The 16,641-nt window shown below is 32.7% G+C and overlaps 1 long non-coding RNA gene across 4 annotated transcripts; it reads right to left on the bottom strand.

The window, feature by feature from the left end:
- Nucleotides 1-4,620: 4,620 nt before the first annotated feature.
- LOC107875967 lies at nucleotides 4,621-16,321 on the bottom strand. 4 transcript variants are annotated; one of them, XR_001675916.2, is made up of 9 exons: nucleotides 16,099-16,321; nucleotides 15,793-15,856; nucleotides 14,943-15,092; nucleotides 12,513-12,703; nucleotides 11,692-11,747; nucleotides 9,524-9,597; nucleotides 9,083-9,445; nucleotides 5,538-5,625; nucleotides 4,621-5,074 (listed from the first exon to the last, which is right to left on the bottom strand). It is a non-coding gene; the product is annotated as an uncharacterized LOC107875967 (long non-coding RNA). The 4 variants fall into 4 exon arrangements; XR_001675914.2 differs by having other exon boundaries at nucleotides 9,524-9,585; nucleotides 16,099-16,320; XR_001675915.2 differs by lacking the exon at nucleotides 14,943-15,092 and having other exon boundaries at nucleotides 9,524-9,585; nucleotides 16,099-16,319.
- Between the last annotated feature and the right edge of the window lie 320 nt (nucleotides 16,322-16,641).

Below are 16,641 nucleotides of genomic sequence, written 5' to 3'. Positions count from 1 at the left end.
CACTTTGGTCCTTTCTCCTCAACCCCAAACATCCAAAGAATGATTTATAGCATCCAAAAGGGCACAGTTTACCTATCTTCCTTTAAATTCCTCATGTAAAAACCCTCCCCTTCCCCCATGAAAAATGATCAAGGCTTTCTCTAAAAAAAAGAATTCAAGATTCTTAGTTCAAGAAACCTCAAGAAATTCCCAAGAATCTTCAAGAAAGCATCTATCAAGGTATGTGGGAGTTCATCCGTGGGTCCTCTTTCACCCATGAAGCCCAAAAATCTTTTATTTAATTAAAGATATGAACATTCCCTTTTGTTTATAAAGTATCACGTGTTCAGGATGAATTTAAATCATGATTTTCTTAGTAATTTGACTAAATTCATGTTCAAGGATGTTTTCGTGAAAAGTTAGGCTATCTCATGCTTTAAGTTTTGATTCCTATGATGTATCCAATTGTATTTCATGCTATAATATCGAATTATGAACTTTTTCATGTCTTAAAGTGTTTTCAAGTGAATTATTCTTTTCATTCTTTGAATTGTAAGTCTTCATGTCCTATTCCAGTGATTTTATATTAAACCCCTAACTTATTAGTTAGTCGTGCACTCATGTTGCTTTTACATGTATACCATATTCCATGTTCAAGTTCATGATTCTTATGTGTTTTATGAAATGCCAAAGTGATGGATTTTGAATAATGATTTCCCATTATGGTTTCCAAGCTTTCATGTGTCCTTATTGTTATTTCCATTTAGTGTTGGGGGTAATGAATACACAAAATTTAGCTATTTACATAGTTTCAGTATTTGCAGAATGGTTTAAGATAAACCATAAGCATTATCATTCAGTTAGTTATATCAGTTGATTGTTCAGTTAAACATAGTTTAGTACAGAAATCAATGTCTGTTCAGTTGCGAGTAGGATTTAACACCGAGCGAACCTAGGGATGGGGGATCAACCATCAGTTAGGACTGGGTCCTTAGTTGCAGTACCTAAGTTTTAGAACTACATAGCCAACGTAGGATTATGAGATGTCACCCGCCAGTTTAGGATTGAAAATCTTAGAGATGTCACCCACCAACTTAGGATTAAAAATATCTTAAGCGTCACCCGCCAGTTTAGGACTAACTCATTAGTCTTTTAGGATAGTAGCTTAGTAGATCCACACAACCATTGTTAGTAACCGTGGCATAGTACTAACACCCTTCTAGTTGGGGTCACAGGTTGGACCCCGATTAGCTCAGATTAGGGCATGTCGGTTAGATGATATCTCCTACAGTCTCAGTAGAGTATTCAGTAGCTCTTCAGTTCAGGTTTGCTTGACTAAGTGTATAGGCTTTTAGATATTCAGTATAACAACTTTCAGTCTTTCAAATTATAGATTATCTCAGTAACATAAGAAATATACAGTTAGTCTCGCATTCTCAAATTTTACACTTTTCATGCATTTATTCTCAGTTATCTTATGATTATTCAGCAGTCTATATTCATGTATGATCTACTCAGTATGTTGACGGTAGTTATCCCTTTTCCTAGTTTTCGATTGTTTCATCACCCAAACATCAGTTATTCAGTTAATCATATCAACTCAGTACATGTATGTTTGGTTTTGGTATGTTAATGCTTTCATGATTTACCTTATTCCAACTTCAGTTCTACTTATCCTACCAAAGTAAAGTGTTAACAAACTAAGTGTAGTGTTTTACCAGTTATAAGATTATATTTATTACTCATGTTTTAGGCTACTTCAGATTTCAGTTTACTTTAGTCTCTTGGTGAGTTTACTTACAATTAGCATGCATGTTTTATGAATACATACGAAATTAGTTTTACTTATTGCATTCACGCCCGCTTGCTCATTACATTCCAAAAGTATTGATCCATATATATATTTGTGTGGCTACATTGTTTCATAATGTAGGCATTAATTGTAGTCCACACATCATGATTAGATTGTTGCAGTTCAAACCAGCAAGTGATAAGTTCTCGTATTTCTGGGACTTCAGTTAGATATTTTTCATGTACTTTACTTTATTACTCATATGTATTATAGCAAAAAGTGTTGCTAAAACCTTAAATACTAGTAAATAATAAACCTTTCATCTAAAAATAAAACATCTTATAAAGTATGACAACAATTTAATTACACAATTCCTTAGAATCTAGTATAAAAAAGTATGACAACACTAAATAAATGAGGGACGATTCAAGACACAACATTCCTGTATGAGTAGAACGACAGGAGATGCTAAGGAATAATCACTGTTTCACCTACAGAAACTCCAAATGAGTTGCAACATAGCTATATCTTTGATAAGACCCGAAACTCGGGCCATGTCGTATGGGTGCCCCAAGCTTACATGAACCGGAGGTCTCCTCAATAACCCTACCCAAACATCTCATCATACTATAGGAGTTGAAGGGAATCCAACTCACAAGCTAAGATTTTGCGAAAATAATTTCATAAGTCAACATTAGATTCATAATAACTAACTCACCCAAGTTCACAGTTGTCCACAACATCTCTATACAAAATGAAGCCAATAAATGTATATGTTGGGACAAACCCCCGACAATAGACAAACAAAGTATAAATGACACTAAGTCAAAACATTACAGACCAAGAGATGAAGGTCTTCCACAGTAAATAAGCTTACCATTTCAAGTTAATGCACGAACTGCTTTAACTGCCTAACCACTGCGTAGGAAGAAACGAAGAAGCTCTGACCCATATGTCGCATGGGGACATAGCATCCAAAGATGGTTAGCGGTGGGAACGCTAGCATGTAACTCAAGAATAAGTGATAAAATATCATCTTCAATCAATATCAAGTTAATATATCATATTTTATCTCATTCACTCACTTATACATACATATAGATATATTACATGGTAATCAAGATATCAAGGCTTATTATCATTCTCAAGAATTCATTCATTAGACATGAAGTGGGGGACTCCAACCCTCCACACTTATAGGTTCAACAACTCATATTATGCATAGGACTTTAACCACATACACAATTATTCAAAGAAGCGGCTCTAGCCACACACACATCCAATTGGATATATGACTTCAACCACATGTCCACACATTCAATTGGGCATGAGAATTTAAACTCATACTCACACATTAGGCAAGGGACTCTAACCTCATGCTACACTTGGACTCTAACCACAAGTCATTCCATTCAGCTAGGTTCACTAACCTTAAGATATCTCTTTAAGCAAGGGACTTTAAACTCAAGCAATATCATTGCGCAAGGGACTTTAACCTCAAGACATTCATAAGGCAAGGGACTTCAACCTCAAACCACCACATAAGGCAAGAGAATTTTATCTCAAGTCATCATAACTATTATTAGTTGGCATTTGAGACCTTAACTCTTTGCCCATGTATCAATATACATTCAATACAACATTTAAGGACTTTAACCATTTTAGCTAATTAAATACTATACATGACCACATGGTCCTTGTGGGAGCCTTCATTGCTCAACTATTTTAACCGGACAATGCCTTCACTAAATTCAACATACAACTCAAGTTATGGTCATCAATACCCTCACAAAAATTCATATTTCAATAACAATCTTATACCACATTCCCACCACACTTGGGTTCAACACATAATTTAAGTTCATCTTTATATCTAAGGACTTTACCCTCTCAACATCCATCAACCAACAAGGTTATCAATTTCACCATACACGGTTCATAATTTCTTTAACATATCATTTATCAATTATTCATTGTCACACCCCGACACTACCCCCTGGACATCATACGGTGCTTAGAACCACAAGTGATCCTAAGGTAACTCTTATATTACCATAACTCTTGAGCAACTAAATAAAGTATATTAATCTAAAAGAAATAAGCAGAAGAGATGTCTTTACTAAGTACGTTCAATACAAAACTATATAAAACAATTACAACATTTTTGGCCTCAGGCTACTCTTGTAAAGCGTGGCCTAAAGTAGCAGAAAGTGTGGCCTTTGTTCAAAGGCTACACTTTTGGACTTTAGGCAACACTTTTTGGGGAGTGGCCTAAAAAGGCGTAACCTTTGCTCAAAGGGCACACTTTTCAAGTGTGGCCATATCAGCTACTTTAAAAAGCGTGGCTGTTAAGGTAAAAAGGCCATGCTTTATAGCTTGTCATTGGCAACACTTTTATTTGATAACGCTACACTTACAAGTGTTGCCTTTGTTTTGCTATGGTCACACTTCACAAGTATAGCCTTTTGTAGCACCTCTTTAGTAACACTTAAAAAACGTTGCCTTTGATTCATTATTGGGCATGCTTCACAAGCGTAGCCTTTTGTAGCACCTCTATAACAACACGTAAAAAACGTGGCCTTTTCTTTATTACTAGCCACACCTAAAAAACATAGCCTTTTATACATCCTCTATGACAACACTTGTAAAGTGTAATCATGTTTTAGCCACACTTTTAAAGTGTAACAATATTGCCTAAAATTTGACATTGCAAACCACATTTTACTGAAATGGCATTAGACATCAAATGTTCGTACGTAATTTTAATTGAAAAATAATTATTTTGAACGAAATGTGTGTATCACTAAGCACATTACATAAACATATTTATATATAATCTCACGCACCAATTAGCTAATAAATAATTGAAGTGCATAGATTTGATTTAAATAAAACATGTCTTTTACATACTAATTAGAAAACAACATAACAAAAATTAGTACCAAGTTTCACACAAAACCAAATGTATCACTACGTACTAACTAGATATTAGAAGTATCACTGCTATGGCATAGTCTCTTTCGCACCTTGATGCATTCTTTTTCCATTTGTTCATCCTCAACTACTACTGCATCCATGTATCTGCCCATTGCAACTGTTACAGCAAGGTTATACTTCTTCTGTGTTGGCCTGCAAAGATCTGTCATTGGACCATAAACACTAGGAAATAGAGGCTTCAGAGTTGAACTGCTTTAGACAATCTGGCATTTCTCATTTTATGTCTCTCAGCCTTCAATTAACACAGTTGGTCTTTTACTTCATCAGCCTTCAATTCACGCAGTTTTCATGCTAGCCTCCTCTTTACTATAAAACAAAATCCACAAGGCTTCGACAAATAAAAACTAGCACTTCATCATTTAGATAGATCAAGAAAATTTATTTCAAAAAGAACATATAAAATGCAGATCATGTGCCAATGCAAACATTCCGATGAGTAACAATAATTAATCTAGCGCACCACTAAAAGCAATAACGCTGGTCATAATGAAGAATGAAGTTGTGACACAATACTAAATTTTAAGAGAATAAATCAGAAAGATAAATTATAGGACACTATGAAGTTCTTCAGTGTGGCAATAATTGCTGAAATCAAACCTACAGTTAGAGATGCTTCAGTTCGTTTATAATATTTCTCTGGCAAAGCTTTCTTCACCTTCAGAGAAGTCCCATTTAGGTTACAGTAACACGAGGACCGTGTCATTAGATGATATAGAAAAAAGATCTTCTAAAGAACATAGGCTCACAAGTAAAAGTAACATAGGTTCACCTAGCTATATGGATATTCCGATGAGAGAGGGCCCGAGAGCATTATAAAGAGATGCAACGCCTTCCTCTTTCAGTATGTCTAAAGCAACCTGAAATAATTCAAACTATGATTCAGATATGTTCTAAATTCTCAGTTATCCAATTCTTAACTCACTCATCGTTTTATACCCAGGGTCTACTGCTAATCTCAACCTAAGAACATCTAGTGGGTAGGTTACCTGACAACAAATCAATAAATTAACTCACTTAGTGACAGATAAAAAAAATACTCAAATTTAACCCGAAAACAACAGGAATATGAATAACTGATATACTGCATTCCCCCTCATTCCCACCCCTGTAAGGAAAAGGGAGGGAGAGAGATCAAATGGTAGGTTTCAATTTTAAATAAATCTTATAAAGCAAACCACAATGTTCAAATCAGTAACATTACTGAAGTCATGCCAGCACAAGCTACATGGTTATAAGTTTATAAGGTTGTTTCCTAATATAAGGTTATAGGTTAAACGGTGGCCGTTAAAGTTATATAACATGAACGTTAAAGTTAAGGCTAAGGTTATAAGGTTGTTTCCTAATATAAGGTTATAAGGTTAAACGATGACCGTTAATGTTATAAGGTTGTTTATTAAACGGTGGTCATTAAGTTTTATATATAGATTAGGCTATAAATGGTGGCTGTTAAGTCTAAGGTTAACGTTGTTTACTTAACGGTGGCCGTTAAGGTTATAAAGTTTGTTTCTAATATAAGGTTATAAGGTTAAACGGTGGCCATTAAGGTTATAAAATTATAGGGTTGTTTCCTAATATAAGGTTTTAAGGTTAACCGATGGCTGTTAAGGTCATAAGGTTGTTTATTAAACGATGTCTGTTAAGTTTTATGTATAGATTAGGCTTTAAACGATGGCTGTTAAGGCTATGGTTATAAGGTTGTTTCCTAATATAAGGTTATAAGGTTAAACGGTAGAAGTTAAAGTTAGGAAATCTTTCAAAAATAACCACATTTTGCTGGAAAACTCACCTTTCATAGTCATATTTTACATAATTACCATTTATAACTGCTGTATTCAATTTACGCCCGCTATATTCGATTTTATCAATAGTCTGTATTCATATGAAATATAAATACAGTACTATTTAACTGTTGTATTCGATTTACAGCCGCTGTATTCACTTTTACTCAGTGGTCTGTATTTATAAAAACATAAATACACTACATATTTAGTCTTGCCAAAAACAATACCATTTTTTTTCATTTTTTAATATTTTTTTCGTGTTTTCCTCATTTTTTCCTCTTTTTTTTTTTTTTTCATTTTTCATTTTTTTTTTCATTTTTTATATATATTTTTCTCTTCTACCTCTCTTTATTTTTTTTCTTTTTTGTACTTATCTTCTCTATAATTTTTTTTCTATTTTATATTTTTTGTATTTTTAAAAAAATATAACTACTCGAGCACAAGTCATTGATGATAACGTAAATGCCATAATTGTTTATCTATTTGTAGTCACGCCGTCATTTATATTTTTGAATTCATTGATACAAGTATATTTGTATTTTAAAGTTCGCGCTTGTATTTGTATTTTGTAGTTCGCGTTTTTATTTGTATTTTATAGTTCGCACTTGTATTTGTATTTTTTATTTCGCACCATCATTTATATTTTATATAATTCGCACTTGTATTTTAAAGAACTGTTTTGTATTTGAATTTTATAATTGACTGTATATTATATTGAATTATATTTGTATTATGATTTTATTGTGTTCGTATATTTAGATTATATTTGTATTCTATTTTCGTCAATATCTTTTTATTTTTAAAGAATTATTTTGTATTTGTAAGTTTATTGCATATTGTATTTAGCCGTGATTATGTACAATTTATCATTTATATTTGTATACAAACAAGTAAATGCATTAATTGTATTTTCTTGATTCTAAAATATATAAACATGCAATGTATCATTTGATACAAATGTACCGTTTTAAATTTTTGTATGTCAGAATTATTATTTGTATTTGTAAATAAATAAATATCACTTGATACAAATACAATTACAAACAAATGAAACCAGTGATTTTAAAAATACAAATACATATTGTATTAGTATATATTGTATTTTTATAAAAAAAATTGTGTATTTATTTGTATCATTAAATACAACTCGTATAAATAAATACAAACAAGTATTAATAAAACGAAATCAATCGTTCCTTTTCGACAATTAAAAAAATATGAATGATAGTTCACACTTGTATCTATATGTTATAGTTCACATTTATATTTATATTTTACAGTTCACACTTATATTTGTGTTTGCTAGTTTGCACAAATGAAAAGGAGAAAAAAAAAAGAGAAAAATGTGAGGAGAAAAAATACAAAAAAATAAAGAGTAATAGAAAATAGAGGAAAAAATAAAAAAGGAGAAAATAAAAAGGAAAAGAAGAAAAAGAAAAAAAATGTCAAAATGAAAAAAAGACAACGACAAAAGAAAAAAATTGAAAAAAGAAAAAAAGAAGAGAAAACAAAAAAAGGAAAAAAAATGAAGAAAAAAAAAACAGAGTAATAAAAAAAGAAAAAAAACAAAAAAGGAGAAAAAATAAAAAGGAAAAAAAAGGAAAGAAAAAAATACAAAAGGAAAAAAAGAAAAAATTGAAAAAAGAACAGATATAGCGAATCCCCTCGGATACACTATACTGATGGCACAAATTATACTTCACACAAAATGAAGGAGAATAAAATAAAAAGAATAAAAAGAAAAAAGAAAAAAGGAGAAAAAAAACAAAAAGAAAAAAAGAAAAATGAAAAAGAAAAAAATAAACAAAAAAGTGAAATAAGAAAAAAGATAGCGAAAACAACAAAAAAAGAAAAAGACAAACAACTAAAAAAAAAAGAAAAGAATAATAGAAAAAAGGAAAAGGAAAAAAAGAAAAAAAAAAGAACATGAAAAAAATGAAAAAGAAAAAAGAAAGAGAAAAAACAACTAAAAAAAGGAAAAGAAAAGAACTAAAAAGGAAAAAACGAGAGGAATACTAGAAAAATTAAAAGGAAAAAAATAAAAAGAAAAAGAAATGAAAAAAATGAAAAAAAAAAAGGAAAAAACAACAAAAAAGAAAAGAAAAATGAAAAAGGCTATGAATTGCAATTAGGAATAAACAATAGGAAAGAAAAGATTATGAATTGTAATTAATTAAAAATTAAGCTTTAAGTGGTAATAAAAACCTAATAATGGCTAATTTGGGTAATTTTCCCTTAAAGTTATAAGGTTGCTTATTAAACGGTGGCCGTTAAGTTTTATGTATAGATTAGGCTTTAAACGCTGACTGTTAAGGATAAGGTTATAAGGTTGTTTACTTAACGGTGGCCGTTAAGGTTATAAGGTTATTTCCTAATAAAAGGTTACAAGGTTAAACTGTGACCGTTAAGGCTATAAAGGTTGTTTCCTAATATAAGGTTATAAGGTTATAAGGTTAAATGGTGGTCGTTAAGGTTATAAGGTTGTTTATTAAACGGTGTCCGTTAAGTTTTATGTATAGATTAGGCTTTAAACCTGAATCTTCCCCCTCGTCCTCTCGCAGTTGCAGTAAGTTGGATGCCATTTTAGTGATCTCCGATACAGGAATATTCTTGGTTCAGCAGTGTTGTTTCCATTTGCAGAAGATTCATAGTCATTAACTATTACTTTCAACCTGGAAGGCAGAAGCTGCCTGCAGTGATAAGAGTTTGCTGTATTGAAACTGCATAGGGCCACTGCAGTAGAATAAGGACCAAAGGAACAAGCAATGATCCTATTTTAATCTTGAAGAGAGCACAATGAAACCCATCTTCTCACTTTATAGAACACTACCAAGAGCTGCGGCACCGTCTTAGTGACTGATTGTATAGCCAATACTCATTGCTGCACCAGTAGGATCTGCATTTAAGTCATGACAATTCAGAACACACTGAAACTATTAAAACATAGTTTAAACAGATCTGAAGACTCAATTACCGTGATAAATTTTTGTTCAGACTGCAGGTATTAACTCTTGCGTGAACACTTGTAAGATGTACCTACAATAATATCTTTTGATATGTCAATCAGCTTTGTTGACTGTAACTTGGAATGGTAGTTAGCATTAGCAAAAATCTTTAACTCGGCTGTCGTTGCAAAGATAAATTCAACATTGTTAAATTGACATAAAGGTAACACTAGATCAAAAACCAAATCATATACTGGTTATAAGTGGCAACTTAACCACAATTCGAACAAATACCACTACATGAACATTTTAGTGGTTGAATTAATCTGTTACTATTACTCCCCCATCCAAAAAAGAATAACTTGATGTCGATCATGAGCTATGATATCTAATATTTGGTGGCCTTGAAGTATTAATTCATCCATATTTAAAGTAAAATTCAAATATCTAAAAACTGTGCATTTTGAGTTGGTTAGAAAAACATTTTCTTTACAAAATAACTGAAACAGTAAACACATATAGTCACATACTAAACACACATAATAATACACATTTATTCCAATTCCACTAGCCTAAAATCTAAACACATATAGACATATACTAAACAGTAAACACACACATATACACTAAGTCGCAGGCTCACAGAAGATGTAAATCTGAAAATCAACACAAAGGTAAATGAACTTCCAGAGCTAAAGCATCTTAAGGAACATGTTATTCAAGCGGCCTATGATGCGGAATATGCTATTGACTCATTTTTAGTTGGGGATAGAAACATTTTGTGTAGTATGGCTGAGATGTCTGATGTTGTAGAGAAACTTTAGGTGATTCGAGGAGAGTTCAGTGACATATCTAGAATAGTAAAATTTGAAACAGGTTGTGATGTTCCAGTAGGTTCCAGCTTTGTATTATCACGAACTAATACTCCAACTTCCAACGATGATGTAATGGTGGGTTTCAATGATGTGGAAGAAAATATCATTGTTAGCCTTACTAGAGGGATGACAAATATCATTGTTAGACTTGTACAGAGCTCTTTGCACATTTCTACACATCTTTCCAGTTGGATGTTGTTGTTCCTATTAGGTAATATCTTCAAAAGCAACTGAAAGCTGTATGGAATGAACCTATTTGACTTTTATTTTCAGGTAATGACACTAACCAATAGTGTCCTTGATTCACTACCTTCATATGTGATGTCAGTTTTCCCTGCACTTGCTAGTGTGATCAAGAAGATTGGGGTTCTTAGAAAGACCTTCTTTTGGCAGGGTAATGAAGTCAAGAGAAATTATCATCTAGTCAAGTGGGATGAGATAACCATAAGCAAGCAATTAAGAGGTGCCAGAATTAGAAAGATGAATTGGCAAAACAAAAGACTAGTGATGAAGAGGCTTTAGAATTTGCATCTTCTGAAAATGCACAAAGAAAGTTATTACTGCTATGTATGGTCTGGAAGATAAGTGAATGACAGAGAAGATTACTATACCATATAGTTCAACTGCATGGATATCCATCAGAAACTTATGGACCTTGTATTGAGTAGATCTGATTTCAAAGTGGGGAATGGTAGTAAGATATCCTTCTGCAAGGATAGATGGTGTGGCAGACATCTCTGAGACGGCCTTTCCCTGACTTCTTCAGACTGCCAACTCCACAAAGCAACTTTAACTGAGTTGAGGACTGGACATGAGTGGAATTGTCACTTTAGGAGAGATTTAAATGACTGGGAAATGACGAGATTTGCAGATTTTATGGGGACTGTTAACGCGGATAGTCTGGTATGGAAGTTACAGGGAAAACAGAACTTCCCAGTAAACTCAGCCTATAGAGATTTGAATGTAACATGTGTGTGGAAATCAATCTAACTTGCAAAGTTCATATGTTAAAGACAGTTTCACTAACAAACTAAATTTCTAGATGAGATGATCATGCAATTCAACAAATAACACAAAGTAAATGTATGTATGTGTGTATACATTTATACACTAGCTCACATATTCGTATCTTTCAAATTAATAACACCAAAAAATACGACAACGGGCACAACATTACTTTTGCTTAATAGGAGCTTTACTATCCACAAAGTAATGGAGCTTGAATCAGATTATAAACCACCATTCAAAGTACTTCGTTTTCAAGATGAGGGATAAATCAGACTATAAATATACAATATAAAAGTTCAAAGGAAATAGCATACTTGATCGGATCAGCAAAAATTCCTTTTCCGTTGCAACTAATTGGGCTTTGGTCTCACTGCAAAATTGCAAAGTCAGAAAACTCTGGTACTATCAATCTAGAGTGCTGGTGTGGCTTAGTCATCATAGTTAATTTTATATCATAAAAAGACACAAAATTCACTACCAAGCTATGAATTCACCTCACAAAAACGTGTATACAATCCAGGAAATTGCCTATTAGATTTTGCGAAAGTGACGACGGATGATATTTTGCGGGATTTGACCTCCAAATCTTAACTGACTATAATGGATCCTTAAAGTATGCAATTGATAAATATTTTAAAACTAGATGGTAGAACCCGCGCTAGCGCAAGCCCAATATTAAATGTTTGTAATATTATATGGCAAAAATTATCTATATCATGGTAAACGCATATGAGTTTATCTAATTAGGAGTCTCATAAGTGACATCAATCTCCAAAATTGTAAGAAATATTGCAATACAGAGTAGATTTTTGAACAGTAAATAAGTTGAAAAGCTAGGAATTTGCTGTCTGTGTTGAGGCTCGTCTTTTTCAGGGAAAAAAGCAACGAGCTGTTTCCAGAGCAGTGATATGCATTGAAAATGATCCCAAGTTCTCTGGATATCACTTTTGGTTCTTGTTTTACCAGTCGAAATTGTAGATTGCGGTTCCTTATTATATGCAGAGAAAACAACTTTAGTACTCGATGTTGGCTTGGCAATCAGTTCGATTTCATTCAAGAGGATGAATAGTTTCTGTTCCAAAGCCAACATAACCATAAATCCGGAAACAAAAAAACAGGAAAAAAACAAACTCACATAGCCATCAGGATTTCCTGATTGCTCCCAGTATAGGGCATGAAGGTATGAAACTTTCAAAAATCCAGTGCAATATGTCTCTATAGAGGGATATAGATTCTTGTTTAATTCAAGAATTTCCTTCTTCAAATTCATTTGTTCTACACTCTCACAATCCAGATTCACAGCATGTAAGAATAACTTGCTCCTCCCTGTAAAGTTAACACTATTCATGAAACAACTGATAATTATTGTAGTACAAAGTAGATTAAGTGACAACTCTTATGAAAGACACTATTTCTTTGATGCTCAAATAAGCAAAAATTTAAAGGAAAACAAATAGAATGAAACATATAATATGTTTATCTTATCATTCTTCAGTTGTTTCGCATTTTAAATAGGGGACAAAGAAAATGAGAAGGCGTCTTTGAAACCCATTTGAGCACATTTTGGATAATTCTATCTGCACATTGTTTTGTGCAGGTGATAGTTGAAACATCAATGAGTAAAGAGGATATAAAATCTGCAACTCAATCTTGTACAAACAAAGTTGAATAACCAATCAAAACATAATAACAAATGATAAAAAAAAAGCGACCAGTCTTTCCGCGAAGGCAGCAAATGGATGGTAATGGAGGAAACTTGTAAACTTGTAACAAAAACTACCAACAGAAAGAATATGCTTATTGTGTGAAAACTACATGATTGATTCCAGTTGAAGGAAGCAAATCTAAGAAGAGGGAAAGTTACTAAACAGATCGGTGAAACAAAAGCTTCGTCGTTGCTCTACAATTTGTTCTGTAAGCAATTATAGTACCGAAACCATGACTTTTTCCGATGAAGCCTTTGCCTCGAGACAAAAGATGAAGCTTCAATCTCAAATATGAATTGAAAGAGAAAACACAAGCTTTGGTATCCCGAGGATTTAGTCGAGAGGTGTGAAAGGTGGTCTGGACACCAGGATAATCAAAAAAACAAAGCCTACGGTCCATACACCCAACATATATGTTTTTTGTTGAAGAACAGTATAAACACAGAAGTACATAAGTTTCATAATGTTCTAACTACAAGTACGAAGAAACTTTTTTGAAATAAACTAAAATAAGAAAGACAGTTTCAGGATTCAAGAAATTCAAAATCACTTGTTTTAAACAATGGAACACCAATGTGATCATAATGATAAACTCTAGACACTACAACACTATGGTCATTATGGTGACCATGATAGATTCCAAGTAGTAGACTGGAAGTGTTACAACTATAGGAATCTTTCTGACCCACTTTGTCTGTTCTGTAAAATATTAGTAGGAAAAATTCCTACCACCAGATGACTGAAAGTTAAAGAAGAAAAGCGTTTACCATTTTCAAAGGTTCCCTGTCCTTAGCCTTGCATTTGGACATGCTAGTTTAGATTTTTTTATTGTAGCTTATAAGTTACTCAGCTGATTTAGATTGTAAAACATATAACCAAGTTTGCTACACCAAATAATTGAAAATATGTTAGTGCTTACTGAAAGGCCCACACATCTCTACCTGTAGAATAAAGTTTAAAAAGTACTCATGATGGAGGCTTTGAAGTTAATGTATTCAGTTAGCTAAAATTCCATCAAACTTCTCAATGAATATCATCAAGACTCAAGTTCATTTTAAATTGTAAGGAATATAGATAGAAATAAGCGGCATTTACTCAAACAAAGAAAACCAAAGGTATTCTACAATATCAACGCAGCCCTACTTTTGACTGTTGGTTTCTTTGGTATGTTACAGTAGAGAAGACGTTCTCCTATTAACATTGTGAATGTCAATGAAATGATCCCAAGGTATGACGCATAACACTACAACTATAAAGCAAAATAAAACTTTTTTATGTACCACTATCCCCTAGCTTCTATTCTACTCCGTAATACAATCTGTTAGAATCACAACAACAACAACACCCAGTGTAGTCCCACAAAGGGTGGGGGTCTGGAAATGGTAGAGTGTTATGTAGATCTTAGTAACTTAACCCCTACCATAGAGGTGTACACACAAAATTGATTCTATTTTCGAGTCTTGAAAACGGAAAAAAAGAAGCATTTTTCCTCTTCTTCACGTTATAACTTTTTCAATTAACAAACAACATTCCTAATTATTCCAGTGACCATCACAACTCTCCATCTCAGCAAGAATATTTCAAATAACCATCAATTTGTCACGCAACTTGATTGGAGAATTTTCACAAACAGCTAAAGAGCAAAAATTGAATCAAAGGAAGGATTCGCAGAAATAGCATGCTTCTTTTTCCCCAAATTAACAAATATTCAAACAATCAATTTATAAATACAAGTAAAGAAACTTCACAATTTAAAATAAAAACATAGAAAATGAAGAATCGTCCTCTCCCACTGAATAAACTGAAATTCAGCTTAAAAAAATCATAATTACACAGATGAAGAGGCCCATATATCATACCGTTCAAATTAATTATTCACCAGAAGCACATGAGGAGCTAAAATTTGAAACAGTAGAACTCATTATGCAAATTTTGTTGCTGATGTTGACTTCCTAATGTTGTAGCTTGATTCTTAAACTCCCAAATTCAGCTTAGATACAAACTTATATCTGATAAACCAAAAATAGGGCACAAAAATAGAAAAGTATATAAAAATTTTGATAGAAGCAAAGAAAGAAGACAATAGCAGGGAACCATTCAAGTGGAAAAGCCTAGAAAAAGCTTGAAGAAGAGGCGGTAAGAACAATGAATAAAGAAAAGAAGTAGCGGCGGTGGAAACACTGGACAAAAAAAAATCAGCGAAAGGACTAAAATATCACTGAAGCAAGCATGTCAACGAAGACGCGCTTGCTTCACCAAATTTCTAAATAGTAGTAAAATAAAACTGGAGAAGTTAAAAACGTGAAAATTTTCAGCTGCTTTGGTTCACAGTATTTTTCAATATATAGATTTTGGAGACATGGCTAAACTATAATATTTTTAAAGTGACATAGTGCAACATAAAATGAGGATAAAGTAAAACAGTTATCAAGAATGCAATATAAGTAATCAATGTATCTTCAAATTCCCTTAACATTAATATGTTGCCAACTGGCTCATTATATACAGATAAATAACCAGACTAGTCTCTTCTGACAAGAATATATGCGACAAGAAAATGGTTACAGGTGGTTAATTATGCAATATAACCATAATAAAGCCATAACACAATCAATGGAGATGAATGCAAACTTCTTGTAAGTACTACAGTAAAACTAAGCTCCTTAAGACCTATTCACTCTTAAATTTTCATCTAAAACAACCAATTACTTGGGGATTTAGAAGATGTCTTTATAATGAATGAATTTCCACATGAAATCGCAGCTACGGAGATCTGCAAAAGAACACACCATCAAAGTCATCAGTTAGTTAACAATACTGTCTTACCACTTGCCAAACGACCAAAATGACATACTATTGCAATTTGGGTATCTACCTGGAATTCTCAAAATCCAAGAAACTCAAAAGAACCAACAAATTCTCAAAATCAAGCACAAAAATTGACAAAACAACGAAAAGGGTGTTCAAATTCACTGATTGAGAAAAAAAAGACCAAAAGGAGGGATTGACTATCACCTTTAGGTTCTCGCCGGTTGTTGCCCTTCCTCGCCCCCTCACCAGCGGTCGCCCCTCGCCGGCGGTTGCCCTTCTGAGCCGAAGGTGCTTAGACCTGGTTAACTATTCGACCGTACAGGCTGTTTAATACCTGGGTGAAATCGTAGTGTAGGATTTTTTATTTTTAATATGCTCCACTCTGTTTGGTTAATTATAAGTTGGAGGGAAATTGAAATATCTGGAAGGAAGAGAGAAAATTTTAATGAAAATTTTAGGCCATATTTTAAAATGTTGTCTTTTAAATTATAATAATATTACATTTAAAAATGTAGCCATATATGTGAATATGCGTTGTCAATTATATCATGATTTGATAACATTTATAAAGTGTGATCTACGTCATTAAAAACCACGCTTTTAAAGCGTTGACAAAAGTAATTTGGCCAGATATTAAAAACTAAGGTTACGCTTTAAAAACGTGGTCTTTAATGATATAGATCACATTTGTAAAATGTGGCTCAGGTCTAATTAATATAATTTAATATAAGAATGATACGAAAACTA

This window comes from Capsicum annuum, chromosome 6 (genome assembly GCF_002878395.1).
Source record: "Capsicum annuum cultivar UCD-10X-F1 chromosome 6, UCD10Xv1.1, whole genome shotgun sequence".
In the NCBI taxonomy this organism is placed as follows: domain Eukaryota; kingdom Viridiplantae; phylum Streptophyta; class Magnoliopsida; order Solanales; family Solanaceae; genus Capsicum; species Capsicum annuum.
The sequence above is the reverse complement of the archived record's forward strand: the minus strand, read 5'-3'. Positions and strand labels throughout refer to the sequence as shown.